Source organism: Amblyomma americanum, chromosome 1, assembly GCF_052857255.1.
Source record: "Amblyomma americanum isolate KBUSLIRL-KWMA chromosome 1, ASM5285725v1, whole genome shotgun sequence".
NCBI classification, from domain to species: domain Eukaryota; kingdom Metazoa; phylum Arthropoda; class Arachnida; order Ixodida; family Ixodidae; genus Amblyomma; species Amblyomma americanum.
The window spans coordinates 308,057,967-308,070,562 of record NC_135497.1 but is presented as its reverse complement, the minus strand read 5'-3'; positions in this window follow the sequence as shown (position 1 = coordinate 308,070,562).

The following is a 12,596-nucleotide window of genomic DNA, read 5'->3' as shown; positions in this document are numbered from 1 at the left end:
AGAATTCTGAAGAGAACGCGCACCATTCAGGCCCGCATAGCGGAGGCCGCAAATGTGGCATGGCCGTTGTGGGCTGACAGCGGCGAGACAAGCTACGGCCCTCTGAGAAAAACGCCGAACCTGAACATCCCGCCAGAATTAATTGCTTTTTTTTCCGCAGAAATTTTTGTCGTCAATTATATGTCATAAAGAGGGATGTAATACAGCCCGTCTTGACCTCATATTCATCACAATCTCGAATAGCTCGCCAAAGTCAGATGCCTTTCCCGCCAAAACTTCAGTCGTCTATAAAATGACTCAAAGAGGGCTGAAATAGAACCCGTCTTCTACTCCGTATTTACCACAAGACCGAAAAACCCCCTAAAATTAGATGCCTTTTCCGCCAAAACTCCTGCCCTTTTTAAGATGTCTTAAAGTGGGCTGAAATATAGAACCTGTTTCCTACTCCGTATTCACCACCAGGCCGAAAAGCCCACCAAAATAAGGTGCGTTTCTCGCCATAGCTTTTTTTTTACTTGCATAATACTGCAGACGTTTCCTAACGTCCAAGCAGGGAGGGCACAAAATTATAATAATCAAAATCAACACAAGAGCAGGCAGTCATGGGTGAAACAAGTGCAACAATTAAAATTGATGAATATACCAATTACAGCATCTAAAATATATCATGAAGTCCCTTGCCAAAATCTACAGCCGATATCACTCTCACCGGTAGGGAATTCCACCCGGCAGTCGTTCTCGGAAAATAAGAATACTTAAAACCGTTAGTTTTCGTGAAGTATCGGGCTAAGCTATCACTGTGGTGATGACGAGGTCAACGCTTTTCTAAAAACTGTACGTAACGGGAGAAATGCCTAGTTTGCAATGAGTTTGTTGGTGGAGGAAGGACATGCGTGCAATCTTACATCTAACATGCGGGCAATCTTACATCTTACATAGAGAAGTCTGATATGATTTTTTGTCACTAATAAAGATGGGGAATCGGTTCTTTTATACTTATAAATATAAAACGTACTGCTCGTGTCTGTTCCTTTTCCACTTCTGTTACGTCCTTTTAATGCTACAGCGCTAAGGAGCTCGTGTCGCAGAAAATCCAGCGTCGCCGTCGGCATCGTCAACGTCGTTGACCATGAGCAAAAAATCCACCAAAAATCACACGAGAAGCAACTTAAGAGGCCGATGGGCCAAATAGGTCACGGGACCTTGCGACGTCACCACAACCGGCCCACCGGATTGAAAGTACATTGACCACCTTGACAGGTGGCAGTCAAATTAATCCTTGGTCGCTTGTGACGAGCAACCCGGGTCGCACAATGCCCACCGGTGGCAGCACCTGCCATCCCAGGACAGTGGCGCATCGCTTAACCACTGCACCACTGCCCCTGGAGTGGTGTGAGGACCCTCCCGGAACTATGAACGGAAAAGTAAGGAATGACCAATTCTGCATATATGGAAATTTACCCATTTCGCAATCACGTCATACCATTAAGGCGGAGATTAAGTGTCTCCTCCAATTTTTTAGTATGGGGTTCCCAGACGATAGCAGCGCATTCTAGTGAGGGTATTGTAGGGAAATGATTTGCTGCTGCTATGTGCAAGTTTATGGCGAAGAAAACCAAGTTTGCGTTGCGCTGATGATCTAATGTGATCTACGTGGTAGTTCCATTTTGTTTGCGAGTTTAATGCAGCACTGAGATATTTGTTTGGTTTATGTTTTACGGAGGTTTAACGTCCGAAAGCGACTCAGGCTATGAGAGACGCCGTAGTGCGGGGCTCCGGAAATTTCGGCCACCTGGGGTTCAGTAACGTGCACTGACATCGAAGAGTGATTGCAATTAAGTAGCTGAAGTGAAACATGCAGAAACACTGTTTTATGGGAATTTATTTCCATGCCCCATTTTCCTCGTCTGTAAAATATCTTAAAGAGGACTGAAATAGAACCCGTCTTCTAAAGTACTATTAGCCATATCTTTTAGAGAGATTGAATCCTGGTGGTAAGAGGCCGTCTTTCAAGGGTTCAATCTGGTCTAAAATCCATTTTATCCGATCTATTTCTTAAAATGCTTTGAAGACCTCGCGTGATACCTGGGCATGACGCGCCATAGCTGATAGTGAGTGGCTTGTGATGCATTTGCCGTAGCGTCGAGAATGTGCCTTGGGCTGGGCTTCACGACTTTTGTAGCGCGTATATTTAGGTCAGTTCAGTGGAAACTATGGCGACACGTAACTGGAAGCGTATGCTCGTAAATACAGTTTTAGTGGTCTCGAAAATGACAAAATGACTACCTTTAAGCTGTAAATAAGCAAAAATAGTAACTGTTCACATCAGAGCCCCCACGAAGCGAATAATTGTTCTCTTTGTAGGGTTTTCGAATCTGGGCGAACATTTATAGTTCGCTAACACTGCAAAAATAACAAATTGAACCTCTGCAGCTGGCAGCAAAGGAAAGTACCATGGGTACCGACATTCTTCCCTTGAAGCCTACAGCTTCAAGAAAACTGAAAACTGTAGAGAAAACTGTGGCCTCCGCCTGCTGACCAATCATAAATTTGTTCGAGTGGGTCTGTACAATACACGTTTTTAGCATACCGGAGACGTACTAGCGGAGACGTATACCGGTTTACCGGACCACTCCTGCGCATAATAATAATAATAATAATAATATTAATAATAATAATAATAATAATAATAATAATAATAATAATAATAATAATAATAATAATAATAATAATAATAATAATAATAATAATAATAATTGGTTTTGGCGGAAAGGAATTGGCGCAGTATCTGTCTCATATATCGTTGGACACCTGAACCGCGCCGTAAGGGAAGGGATAAAGGAGGGACTGATAGAATGAAGAATGAGGTGCCGTAGTGGAGGGCTGCGGAATAATTTGAACCACCTGGGGATCCTTGACGTGCAGTGACATTGCACAGCACGTGGGCACCTTAGCGTTTTGCCTCCATAAAAACGCAGCCGCCGCGGTCGCATGCGCAGTGGCACTGTTGGGGTCAGGGGGAGCCACTGCGCGTGCGCAGAACGGGTCCGGTAAGCCGGTATACGTCTCCGCTAGTACGTCTCTGGTATGCTAAAAACGTCTAATGAGTCATCCGTGGTCACGTGACTCCGCTGAGCTTGGGAGTCGGCGCGCTTTTTGCGGGCGAGGGCGGCATTGATAACGTTGCCTCTTCGCTTTGCGCCGGGATTCGTCTGCTTTCTGCGGCCGGTTAAACCGCGTGCTGGAGAGACAATGGTAAATGTCGTATTGAATTTGAAAGCCTTTGAATTTACTTTTATCAAGCAAATCCAGGTAAGTTGTCGTGGAATCACTGTTATACGCCATCCATTCTTTGACTGCCGTCAGCCGCGACCTGGGAGAGTAGACAATGCAAGGGCGCTCGACGGGCAAAATGGGGTTACTATCACCGCCACCACCTCGAAGGCGCACGCAAGATAGAAGACAGCACATAAATTCTGATTTTTTTTTATACCGTAGTCATTAGTTACCTGTATTCGTTTGAGCATGGTTTCCTTCATTTGTCTCTTGAAAGCAAGGATGGCGTTCTCAGGGTACCCAAACATTGAAACACATTTAGAATATTCGGAGTTCTCCTAACCGTTCAGATGCCGAGCCAAATACTGCATTATTGGAATCGATATCCGAAAAGTTTGAATGCTCGCATATCCCTTTTGAAACATGTGCCCAAACTGCACGACAGACACTACTTTATCAATGAACATAGATAGGTGAAAGTATATTTCAAATTCAGAAACAAGAGTAACACGAAATAAGCATTCACAATTTGTCACTAATGTAGGGAAAGAAGAGAACTGAGCTAATTGGCGATTGACTCTACAGGCAATGAACACGTAACCTTTAAAGGGATTTATTTTCAGATGCAGAAGTATTTTAGCTCTAGCAACAAGAAAACTGAAGCAAGCATTTTGAGACAGTTTTTTGGAGCCCTTTCCAACAACATGTATATTGTTCAGATACGTTTCTTGAAAGCTCTCTTCCATGCGTACCGTATTTTCACTGCTGAATTGTTTCGGTACGAGACGAGAGGTTTTTTTCAGATTATCGCATGTGCGAGATCACGCGGTCGGAATCGTCACGCTGGGTTTGCTCAACAAGCACGCACCACACGCATAATATATGAGCTCCGCGAAAGCGACACGATCGGGTTCGCTGAACTTCAATGTCAAATGCCTAGTTTGTCTGTTTGGCGGGGAGATGTCGCTCCAGGCGCTGCATGTGAAACTTTGTGATTATACAGAGATGCCAGCAATGTAGACCGAACGAAGGACGCTGTCGCGGTGGGACAGTGAGGAGCACAGTGTCCAAGCACTCAGAAAAGCAGCCGGGCCCGTAAGGGAGTGGGTGCCTTGCGACGTTTTCTCTTACTCAGAGTGGACCTGGGGACTATACAAATTATTGATCACGTTGGTTGGAACAGAAGCAATTGTCCGGGGACATCCAGGGCCGGTTCTGAGTCATTTGCTCTGTTGCAGTCAGCGGCGCCGATAAAATTATAGTCATTGCACTTAGCGTCCTGAAGAAAACACAACCGACGCAATTAGGATAACACAAGCTCGACAGCCCGCCATCACTGCGCCATTATACTGGATGTTTCACCTAAGTCTTTACACAATTTTAAAAAATAAGAGTTAAAAGGCGCTCTTTTCGGCATAGCATTGTCAGCGGTTAATTACATCAAAATGCAGCTAAGGCGTGCAAAGTAACAGGCTTGTTAAGTAACAATAATAGTTCACTTGTAATCATTGCTGTTAGGATCCTTAATTATTGAGAGGCGTGTAGCCCACCTTTAGTAGAATCGATATCGTTTTTTTTTAATTTACAAAACGCGGTTACCCTCGGCGCTGTGGACCAACAAATTCTGCCTAAATCCTGCCAAAATACATGCGCTTTCGAGAAGCTTGCAGGCAAAGCAACCTCTCCAGTGCACGTAACTCGTCGAAACAGCCAAGATTTGTAGGACAACAGCGCCGAGGGTAACCGCGTTTTCGAAATTCTAAAAACTGATATGGATATTACTTACGGTGGCCTACACGCATGTCGCTAATTAGGAAGCCTAATAATATAACAGTTTAAAAGGTAACTATTATGTACTATTTAACCAACCTGCTATAGTTAGAATGTCTTAGATTTATTCTGACGTACAACACTGCTGACAACGCTATGCCGGAAAAAGCTCTCCTACAACTCAAAAAGCCTATTTAAAAAAAATTATGTGAAGTCTTAGGTGAAGCAGCCTGTATACACGATGCGCGGTCACTCGCTCTTCGCAACAAATTGACCTTGTCTGATAGTATTAGTATACGCTCGTGGCTGGCTCTTGTAAGTTGTCTGTTTTCATGAGAAGGTTACCATTCTTGACGCCGCTTTCCATCCATGACAGGAGTACGAAACACCCACCGCTACTACCGTAAATGTCCAAGAAAGCACCTGCCTCCGCGTTTTATCCCCGCTCTTTACTGAGAAATGGTTGAGAGTAATCCGGGAAAAGGTTCTTTGCTCGGATCCATGCCAGAATTTAACGTGAGGACATCGAATTCCTGACCGCGCAACTCGCTGTTCTCAGACCCGTTGATTCCGTATCGAGGCAGTCTACATGCGACTCCTTCTTGCAGTTATCCCATTGGCGAATCTTCTTCCGGCAACTCCTTGTACGTGGCAGGAGTGCGAACCTTCCATCTTGCCGAAGCCCTTTTGCTATCTTAATTTTCTCTCTTTTTCATGCAGCAGACAGCTGAATTGCAAGACCCTAGAGCCTGCATCGTAAGAAACCGCTCCCACAGCTCATACCTTTTAATAAAGGGTAGTCTATAACCGATGCATTTTCTCGGTACTCAACCTTGAGTTGAAGCTTGGAAGCTAACGAAAAGCTCGTAAGGACAGAGCAGAAAAAGATGCAAAACAAAATGAATTTTTAAAGTGATAGAGAGCAGAATGGATTAGAGGATAAGCACGAAGTAATGCTGCTCTTGCTGAAATCGGTAGAAGGAAATGGACAAGGGCAGAATATGTAATGACGAGAACAGGTATCCAGTGGCCTGTTAGGGCAACAAAGCATACAGGGTGTTTCTCCTTAGAATTTCTGCAATATTTAAAATAGGGGTTTTGAGTTAGAAGAACGCTTTTTTCCGTATAACATTGTCAGCGGTGTCGTGCATCAGAATACAGCTAAGACGCGCTAGATAGCAAGCTGGTTAACTAATATTAAATGGGTAACTTTTTAACTATTGGCTGCCTATTTATTGGAAGCGTGTGGCCCACCTAAAGTAATATCCATATCAGTGCTTAGAATTTAGGAAACGTGTTTAACCTCGCTGCCGCGGCGCAGCCAAATTGGGCCATTCCTTAGGCCATTCGAAAATCTCATGCCTGCGGATAGCTAACAGGACATCCATAAAATCGATTCACTCCGTTGCGCATGTATCACTTGGTATTCTCTGGCCCTCCCGCTGACGCTGTCAGTCAAAACTTTGTTAGAGCAACGTGGTTTCAAAATGCCACGGATGACCCCTTGCCTAATATGCAAGCAACATGAAACTGTAGATCACATTTTTTTACATTGCTGATAGCGGGTGTTCTTTTGAAACGTTCACCGATTTTTTATTCCTGTGGTGAATTGCGGAGCACCGGCCCTTTTCTACGGGCGACGGATGCTCTACCTCAACGCCGTCGCTGCTGTTTCTGCCTGCACCGTTGCAAAAGGATAAAAAAATGCAACGTTTTCAAGGAGTTTCTCTGTGGGTATCTCATGACGATATCGTGCGTTCACAGGCGGATAAAAATGACTTCTCGTACCACGCCTTTTGCATAAATGTTTGCTTTTCTCTTTTTGCTTCGCTGCGTACGAAATTAGCGCGTTTTTAGCACCGCGGTTATTCATGTCACACTAACTGCAAGCTAACTTGCATGAGCAAGTGCCCTCTGCACAAGCCTCTACGACCTGTATGCCAGGTGCGAGGGGGTGTGTATATAATATTTGTTACAAAGGTGTGCTGAATAAAAGAACCGAAAGAAGATAAGCACCCTGCATTGGTCATTTCTGTGGTAGTACCAGATTTGCGTAGTTTCACCGGGGCCGTCGAAACGCTGTTTTAATGCCAGGGTTATCAGTGCATGAAAACGCCGCAATGCGCGGCTTTTGCCGCACCTGGTACGCGTAGGCAACAGCAAACGGAGCGATTATGTCTTTATGGGACGGCCAAGCGGCGACCGCTCGCATGCGAGGCACGGCGCGCAGCTGTTTCGGGGCTGTGTCGCGGGACCCTAGGCTGCGGGGTCACTGCAACGGGGTGCTTGAGCAATCACGGGTCCATTGTCCTCGCTAGAAGTTGTGCACAAACTGGATACAACGAACGGTGGCCCTTCTGCGTCAGAAAGAAAAAGGTCAACGACAGGTCCCGGAGGGACGATAATAGTGTCACTGCAATAAGCTATCCTCCAGTGTCACTTTGTTGCTGCCATTGTCCGGAAATTTAATCCGTTAATCTCTACAGGGTTACAACGTTCGCTGTCTCCTTACGGCAGCGAGACGTAGCGTGAATGTGCGCAATCGTATGTGTTTACGGGAAGAGTTCAGCAAATGACTAGGTGGCTGCGGTGCTGGTTTATGGTTCATAGTTTAGGAGGGGTTTAACGTCCCAAAGCGACCCAGGCTATGAGGGGCGCCTTATTGAAGGGTTCCGGAAATATCGACCACCTGGGGTTCTTTAACGTGCACTGCCATTGCACAGTACACGGGCGCTGCGGTTTTGGTCAAAGGTTGTTTGTGTCAATGGGGTTGTGACGGGACCTGTATGGAAAGCAGCTGCAATTAGTCCTCTCCTCAGTAAACGACGCAAACATTTCTGCGAGCAAACATGATCTGGGTGGTGAAAACATTTATTAATGATAGAGAAAGGTGCTGGGGATCATGACCTGAAGGGTCACGCCCTTACATCCACTAGGTGGGATGCCTAGTCAGGCACCCCATTGGCGGTTTCCGCATCCCGGGCGCGCTGAGTTAAGGCCCTTTGGGCCTCGAGGGTGTAGCAGCCGGACAGGGTCGTCTCCCAGTCCTCTTGGGTGGGGTTTGATATAGTGGGTAGGGATGGGTTCTGCTGGCAGGCCCACAACATGTGGTAGGTGTCAGACACCTCCCCACAGTGTGAGCACCGCCCGATCTGGCGCCTTGCCGCACGTCTTCATCAGTTGTGTGGCTATATATATAGCCCAGGCGGTCGACATGCTCGGCCTATAAATTATGGTCGAATAAACGTCTTTACTACTACTACTAGCGTCGGAACAAAGGGTCTGTGGCATTGCTGTCACAACCGCAAGGCCGCCTGCCAGAGAAAGCGCATATATGCAGGTACCGCTTAAGGGTGAGGTGAATTACGTGTGCAATTTGTGAAAAAAAGCAAGAAAAAAAACGGTTAATTGCTTTGTGATGAGAAGCGTCCTTCCTGGAGCGTTCGCGTTAATGTTTTCACAACCACCTGCTCATGTCCCGAAGGGGCAAGTGCCTCTAGGTCGGCCGGTTAACTGCCTCTTTCTCGTCGTATCCGCCAGTGATGAGAGAAGTGACCAGGGATTATCTGCTGGCCCTTTAGTGTTGCTGCTGAATCATCTGCTGCTGGCAGCGACTGCCAGCTGTGTGTGTGTGTGTGTGTGTGTGTGTGTGTGTGTGTGTGTGTGTGTGTGTGTGTGTGTGTGTGTGTGTGTGTGTGTGTGTGTGTGTGTGTGTGTGTGTGTGTGTGTGTGTGTGTGTGTGTGTGTGTGTGTGTGTGTGTGTGTGTGTGTGTGTGTGTGTGTGTGTGTGTGTGTGTGTGTGTGTGTGTGTGTGTGTGTGTGTGTGTGTGTGTGTGTGTGTGTGTGTGTGTGTGTGTGTGTGTGTGTGTGTGTGTGTGTGTGTGTGTGTGTGTGTGTGTGTGTGTGTGTGTGTGTGTGTGTGTGTGTGTGTGTGTGTGTGTGTGTGTGTGTGTGTGTGTGTGTGTGTGTGTGTGTGTGTGTGTGTGTGTGTGTGTGTGTGTGTGTGTGTGTGTGTGTGTGTGTGTGTGTGTGTGTGTGTGTGTGTGTGTGTGTGTGTGTGTGTGTGTGTGTGTGTGTGTGTGTGTGTGTGTGTGTGTGTGTGTGTGTGTGTGTGTGTGTGTGTGTGTGTGTGTGTGTGTGTGTGTGTGTGTGTGTGTGTGTGTGTGTGTGTGTGTGTGTGTGTGTGTGTGTGTGTGTGTGTGTGTGTGTGTGTGTGTGTGTGTGTGTGTGTGTGTGTGTGTGTGTGTGTGTGTGTGTGTGTGTGTGTGTGTGTGTGTGTGTGTGTGTGTGTGTGTGTGTGTGTGTGTGTGTGTGTGTGTGTGTGTGTGTGTGTGTGTGTGTGTGTGTGTGTGTGTGTGTGTGTGTGTGTGTGTGTGTGTGTGTGTGTGTGTGTGTGTGTGTGTGTGTGTGTGTGTGTGTGTGTGTGTGTGTGTGCGCGCGCGTGCGTGCGTGCGTGCGTGCGTGTGTGTGTGGTAACCCGGCAGCTTTACACGAAAGAAAGGCACTTAGTTCAGAGGGAATACCAAAGAAAGGAGGACTGGATAAGAGACGACACACTGTGAAGCATGTCAGGTACCATCGGCTTCAAACGAACTCAAACGCTCAAAATCACAGCAATAATAAATGTAAGAGAAAGAAGACAAACATGGTCTATATGTATTATCGCTTACAGAGACGCGCGCATATGCATGCGTATTCCGCTTCCTAAGGTTATTTTTTTACCTGTAAAAATCGTTGCCTTTCGCATTCGTTCACGTCATCGGCACTGTCAGTGTGAAAGCCCGAAAGCTTTTTCTGGGTTCAGCGTATCTAGAGTCCGATCGGCTAATTTGCGGGGCTAATTTTCCTTACTGCGCGTATTTACACAGAAAACGCTCTATTTTCTGAATTGCGTCAGTTCATTAAGGTTTGTTTAATTTAAGTTGGTGTGACTGTGGTTGGAGGCAGTTTCTTGCATAGGCTCTCCATTTTCCAGCTCTTAGCACCAACAGACATGAAAGCAAATAATAGAAGGAAAAATCAATTTATGATGCCAGCGTGCTCTTCGGTCATCGTCCTTCTAATATGTCAGTAAATCCGCACGTTCGAATGATGGCGGACATCACATTTTTCTGAAATGATCGTTCTTCATCGCGCTGGAAACGCGAGTCGTTCATGTGGCTTGCTTTGAACCATACCGCATGGCAGGTCAGGCTTGCTAGATTTGCATGATGTCACAGAATTGCAAGCATCAGTGATTCATGCATTCAAAATGGTCTTTCAAAGTGTTCAGTGTGTCATCACGCTCTTCATGGAAGCAAGATTATTCCGAGCATAGGTTTCGACGTTGACTATCAACCATTACTCATCTAACTGAGGTCGTACGCGATCTAGCACTTAGTATAAACAGCGGTAGCCAGACAAATATTTCAGTGCTCGATTTTTCCACGCCATTCGGCTATGTATCACAAGATAGGTTACTATCGTTATCGGGGACGGGGAGTTACTTTCTTGGTTAACAGCTTTTTTATCACATCGTTCATATTTTGTAGTTTTTGAGTATGTCCCATCCACAACAGTTCCCGTTGCTTCGGGAGTCCCTCATTGATCAGTCCTTGGTCCGCTGTTATTTCTGCTCTTTATTAACGATTTCCAAGATTTGCGTTCCGCCGAAGCTCGGCACAGGTTCGCCCTGAACTTCTGCCTGTGCTATCCCATGATCTGAAGCCACGCGTTGACCTCTTCGCGTAGCCACCGTGGCTAAATTCCGGGAAGGCTTATTAAAAAGGATGACTTGTTCTTCCCTCTTCTCTTGGAACCGGACATGCTTGATATGTTTGCTATCTGAGACTTGATTTAAACTAGCGTCACAGAACAAGTCCCTCTTCACCACTCGTGCTGTGAGCTCGGCCCTGACTGGAGCAAGCGTACGGTGGCATTCGTCTCGCATTTTTAACTGAGCGGATGTACAACGTTCTGTAGTCTCTGAATTTTCAGGCTCCTACCACTGCGTCTAGCTCCTGGAACCAGCATGAACCTGAGTTGCAGTTCTCGATCTGACTTGCTTGACGGCGCCTCAAGGAGCTGACTGCATCCACGACTCGCCTGTCCCGCTTAGGAAAATCCGTAGATGTGTGCAGCCTGTATCCGGATTCATTGCGAGGTGTGGCCCTAGATTCAATGCGTCATCTAGACCCGGAGTCACTGCGCCGTCTGGTAGACGGCTCAGTGCATTGTGTGGTCCCAGATCGACTGCGTAATCTTGTCCCGCACTCACAACACCGCTGAGGGCTGGCTTCCATTTCTGTTCGGTGTGGCCGGTGCTGCTAATAGCGAGGCTCATAGTAAGCAGCAAGAGTGGCAGATCGGGCTAGTTGGTAATTTTCCATAATGCGATACAGCGCGAATAAAGACGGGGACGAAGCGAGACAAGACACCACAGCGCTGTGGTGTCTTGTCTCGCTTCTTCCCCGTCTTTATTCGCGCTGTATCGCATTATAGTAAGCAGCGTCGAGCCACGACGAGTTTTTCGTCCAGCGTTTTCTGGGTCTCCCACTTTCGTCTATTTCCTTTTCCGAAGATACCACCCTTTTGACGTGCCGTGCAGTGACGCAGCCTTCGCGTCGGTGGTACTATCGGCGACGTTGCCGCTCGTTGCAACTCTCCGAGGAACTGTACGCACCACACTCAGACTCGCACACGTGCGGCCAAGTGGTGGAGCGCTCGCTGCGTTCGTTCGAACATCAGGGATGCCAAAACTGCGAATTCGTCGACGAATCATTCGAGCCTTGCAGAGGCACGCGTCGGTTGTACGACGCACCACCAGAGTACGGCATCCATCCCGTCTAACTGTACGGCGACTGACCAGCGAAGTCCATCCTGTAGTTACCTCCTTGCTCGAAAATGAATGGGTGCTCTGGTTGCACGCACGTTCTACCCATAAAAGCAGATCTCCACTATGGGCCCCTGCCAGTTTCGGATGGTTGCATTCATTTTGGGTTCGGCGACCAGGCTAGAGCGAGGGACGGATGTCAGTCACCTTCGAACGGACGAGCCCAATCCATATCAGGTGTCGGTGTCGGACCGGAGTTCAGATCGACGTAATATCCACGGTATGCCTCGAAGAGGTCACTGCCGTCGAAGGAGTCGTCGCTCCAGCCATTTTCGTCTCTGATGGACCTGTATAGAAGCGCTGAAACTCCTCCGAGGTCGAGGTCATGCTGCCGCCTTGAAACTGCTCGCACTCATTGACGGCTCGTGGCCGCTTGAGCTTGAATCCGCTTTTTATGGAAATGGATCTCGGCCGAGGCTTGTGGCGTTCCATCGGTTCCACGTAGAAGCTTCAAGTACTACAAACCCGCGTTGTACGTATGTGCCGCGTGTTCTGTTCCCACAGGAAGATCACTCTTGGGACACCTGCTTACAGTGGGTGTAACAGACGGGGAGGAGGAATGAAACGAGCTTGGAGGTGGTGCTAGGGTCTGTCCTGTCTGTTTATGCTCTCTGTCCTTTGTGTGTATTTTAACGCTAGTAATATGCCGCAGTGTGTGGAGCGCAGCAGTAGAGCGCGG